Genomic DNA, 5,048 nt, shown 5'->3' with positions numbered 1-5,048 from the left:
TGGGCTCTAGCGGCGTCTAGAGATTTGGGAGAGATCGATCCTCCTCTCGAATTGAGGATCAGGTGTATCTTGCTATTTTCCGTGTTCCTTTCATCAAATCATACAAGTTATATACTGTTTTTGTGGTTTCTGTGCGGACTTTTGTGAATATTTTTGCTGTTTTTCAAAGATTGATAGGAAACACTTGAAAACTACAAGTGTTTCTTATTAAATTGGTATCAGAGCAAGTCGTGGGACCGGTGGAGGGCTGATTTCAGCAAATTTCAGCAGTGATTAATTGCCCGGAAGGAAGGGGAAATGCTGTTTTTGAAGTTCCAAATCCAGAATTTGTGATTTTACAAACTCAGGATTGTGATGGTGGTCGAAAAGGTGGATGCTCTGGAGGAAAGACTTGAAGAGAAGATGAATCAAATTAAAACGACGGTGGAGGAAAGGATTTCCTCCATGGAAGGGCAAGTTGCCGATCTACGAGACATGATGAAAAAGATGTTAGAAATCCAGAAACAAACATCAGCTTATGTGGCGAAAAGAATGGAGGGAAAAAGTACAAATGCTAAAATTCGTAGGGAGAAAGAGGAGGTGGGGATCGTGGAAGGAGAAGGAAGAAGACCCCATCTGGAGCCAGTCCAGAGGGAAGAAAGAGGAGGATATGAGGAACGTCGGGAGGGATACTATGGTTGTCGAGGTGCTGATTTTGAAGATAGAATGGGGGATTTCGAAGGGGGTTTGGGCTATGGTAGAGCAAGGGAAGACCAGGAAACATGGGGTGCACCTAGCGCTTGAGAGAGGGGAAACTATGGAAGAATCCTGGGCAATGGGGGCAACCAAAAGGTGAGGAAGTTGAAGATGCCCATATTCGAAGGAGAAGATGCGTATGGGTGGATTTACAAGGTGGAGCGATACTTCGTCGTCAATGGACTGATGGAGGAAGAGAAGCTGATCGCAGCCGGATTGTGCTTGGAAGGAAAAGCCCTGTCGTGGTATCAGTGGAGAGATCAGAGGAGGCCTATCAGGAACTGGAGGGAATTCAAAAACTGCATAATAGAACGTTTCCAAACCGACCAGTGAGGAGATTTCTATGACCAGTTCTTTGCTCTGGTGCAGGAAGGATCAGTAGCATACTACTGTGAGCGGTTCGAGCACCTGGCTAGTAGGGTGGAGCGATTATCAGATATCGTATTAGAGGGAAACTTCATGAAGGGGTTCAAGGCAGAGATCCGAGCGACAGTGAAAGTTCTGATGCCTAGTGACTTGGAGGAGACAATGAAGTTAGCACACCTGGTAGAAAATCAGAATAATATGGAGAAGGGAGTCAGGAGCAACAGCTCAGGAGACTCTTACAAGACTACGACCACTCTTTTAGCACCCAAGGGGCCTGCATCAGTCAACATTAATGAGACCACCAGGGACAAGCCAGTAGGAGGAGGGAGTGGGGATAACTTCAAAAAGCTCACTGAGACAGAATTATAGGAGAAGATGGCAAAAGAGCTTTGTTTCAGATGTGACGAGAGGTATACGCCAGAGCACAGGTGTAAGGACCGAACTCTTCAAGTTCTTACTGTTTGTGATGAAGAATGAATGGAGGGTGTCATCTTTCCACCTTGCGGACAAGGTGGATCTTTGGGAGGGGAGTATTGTTAGACTGGTCAAGTGAACCGGTCCAGCCGGTTCGTGAAAGACCGGCCCAGAGCGAACTAGGCGAAGAAATCTCCGCCCGCTGGGATGCCGAGTGAGCCGCGCACCGTGCGGGAGCTTTTTAGAAAGCTTTTTTGAGGGTTTTCAGAAAGAAATTTGAATGTAGGGAATGTTTAGGTATTTCCTTTTGATTTGTATGCATTAAATAGTTTGTTTGCCTAGGGTTTTGGCATCTTGAATTTGGCTGAAATTTGAGATCTCTTAGATTTAGGTTTTCTTTAGCTCTAGCGGCGTCTAGAGATTTGGGAGAGATCGATCCTCCTCTCGAATTGAGGATCAAGTGTATCTTGCTATTTTCCGTGTTCCTTTCATCAAATCATACAAGTTATCTACTGTTTTTGTGCAGACTTTTGTGAAGATTTTCGCTATTTTCCATAGATTGATAGGAAATACTTGAAATTTACAAGTGTTTCCTATCAAAGACATACAGGGCACTAAAGAAGATCAAGATGAATAATGAATATAAACTTTCTATGCAATGCATGTCTGGTATTTATGTGGCATGAAGAATATATTGAGGATGTTCATGAAGAATTTTGTGATTGCTTTTGCAACATCTTCATCTACAGTCAAATGTGGGAGAAACATCATGAACACTTTGAAAAATATTTGAACTCCTATAAAAAATAAGATTAGAGAGAGTCGCTTTAGATGGTTTGGTCACATTAAACGGAGGCCTTCCGATGACCCGGTTTGGAATGTTGAGGTATTAGATTTGACTTATGTTAAAAAAAGGTAGATGTAGACCTAAAAAGACTTGGTTAGAAAATATCAGAAATGATCTTTCTTTATTAGATTTAAATGAGAATTTGACTTTTAACCGGACATAATTACAAAAAAAGATTCATGCAGACTCTACGTGGTGAGACAAAGGCTTGAAGTTATTGTTGTTGTTGTAACAAAGAACCAACTGCTCCCAAACCTAAAGAAATGTGACTTTGAGAAGAACCAACTTTATTTGGGATTTAAGGTTGGTTTGTGGAAGATTAAGATCGACCCGAGAAGGTTAATGCCAAATTTGCAAAAAAGGTTCAAAGTCGGAGCTAATGCTTTTGGATATACACTAAAAACATTTTTTTATGCAAGAAGGGAGACTTGTAGTATATTATTCTGAGTGTGCCTAGAAAAATTATCCAATATGTGAAATTTTAAAGCCATTTGAGACTTCAATGCAAGATGACGTAGAAGAAATACTCTCTTCTCAATGACCTATTACATGGTCGAGAGTATCAGTTGAAGGACGACCAACTTTTAGCAAAGATAACCGCAAAAATATGTCACACCCTTAAGGTGGTTTACAAAGTTGACAAAAGTGCAAGTAGCCTAAAAAAAAGAATGTGTGTGAGTGAGAGAGAGAGAGCTCCTATAGCTTGATTTACATGAATGAATTGCCTCCCTAAAACACTCATAAGATCAGACGATCACTTGACATGAAGAGAAGGGCAGAAGTACAAGCCATGATACCTGTAAAGCTAAGAAGAAATTTGAGAGATTTATAAAAAAAAATAGTTAATAATGCTTATATTCAAGTCATTAGGGATATGTATGAAAGTACAGTTACTTGTGTTCAAACACAAGGTGGTTTGACCAAGTATTTTCCTATTTATGTTGGATTATATCAAGGATCAACCTTAAGCCCATATCTTTTTGCTTTTAGTCATGGATGTTCTTGCTAGACATTTGCAAGAGGTTGCACCCTGGTGTATGCTTTTTGTTGATGATATTCTTAGTGTTGATAAGACTAAAAAGAGAGTTGAATGTAAACTTGAATTATGGAGATCAACCTTAGAGTCTTTAAGCCCATATCTTTTTGCTTTTAGTCATGGATGTTCTTGCTAGACATTTGCAAGAGGTTGCACCCTGGTGTATGCTTTTTGTTGATGATATTCTTAGTGTTGATAAGACTAAAAGAGAGTTGAATGTAAACTTGAATTATGGAGATCAACCTTAGAGTCTAAAAGGTTTTCATTTGAGTAAATCTAAAACTAAACATATGGAGTGTAATTTTAGCAGTAATAAATCCAGTGCAGGGTTTGTGACTTTGGGTGATCAAGTTATTAATAAGAGTATATGTTTTAGATATATTGGATCTATTGTTCAGAGTGATGGTGAAACAGATGGGGACATTATTAACAGAATTTAAGTTGGATGGTTGAAGTGAAGAAATGCATCAGGCATGTTGTGCGATAGAAAAGCCCCCCCTCAAACTCAAGGAAAAGTTCTATAAGATGGTCGTGAAACCTGCAGTGCTTTATGGTGCATAATGTTGGCCATTAAAAGAGAAGCATAATATTAAGTTAAGTGTTGCAGATATGAGAATGCTCAGGTGGATGAGAGGCTTTACTCTTAGAGATGGGATACGAAATGAGCATATACGTGAAAAGGTTGGAGTAGCTCCAGTGGAAGATAAGATTAAAAAGAGTCGCCTTAAATGGTTTGGTCACATAAAACGCCAGCCTTCCGATGAGTTGGTTAGGAAAGTAGATGTATTAGATTTGACTTATATTAAGAAAGGTAGAGGTAGACCTAAAAAGGCTTGGTTTTATAAAATGTTAGAAGTGACATTTATTTTTAGATTTAAATGTGAATTTGACTTTTAACAGGACACAATGGAGAAAAGAATTATGTAACTGACCCCCACGTAGTGAGATAAAAGCTGTGATGATGTAGTTGTTGTAACAATTATACAACAAACAACAACATCAAGTCCCTTTGTCCACTACGTGGGTCGCTTATCAGAATTCTTTTTTCGACATTGTGCCATGTAAAAGTCAAATTCTCATTTAAATCTAATAAAGAAAGATAATTTCTAATATTTTAATAAACAAGTCTTTTTTAGGTCTACCTCTACCTTTCTTAACATAAGTTAAATCTAATACCTCAACTGTTTCTAACCGGTCATCAGAAAGGCCTCCGTTTAAATGACCAAACCATCTAAGAGTCTCTACTCTACCTTTCTTAACATAGTCAAATCTTAGTGTGTTGTACATTAAGAAATAAAATAAATATAAATTTAATGAATTTATAAATTAAAATTTTATAAATATAAAATCACACCAAAATATGTTGAAATAACCTTCAATTAATTTTGGATCTAAAAATTCATCATAAGACTACTCCAAAAAAAAAATGTTGAAATGGTATTAAAATTATAACACTCAGAACAATGCTTAATAAATTCTTAAGATTTTTAATTTGCATCAACCAAAATGAAACTAAAAAAAACATTTGGAATGGCAGAAAAGACGCTTTCTTCCTCAATACAGGAGCTAGCAATTTTTTTATTCACTTTCAACAGAATCCACTCCCATGCATTGGAATAATTACATAATACATACCTTGAACCAATAGCA

Source organism: Dendrobium catenatum, unplaced genomic scaffold (assembly GCF_001605985.2).
Source record: "Dendrobium catenatum unplaced genomic scaffold, ASM160598v2 fragScaff_scaffold_853, whole genome shotgun sequence".
NCBI classification, from domain to species: Eukaryota; Viridiplantae; Streptophyta; class Magnoliopsida; order Asparagales; family Orchidaceae; genus Dendrobium; species Dendrobium catenatum.
The sequence above is the reverse complement of the archived record's forward strand: the minus strand, read 5'-3'. Positions refer to the sequence as shown.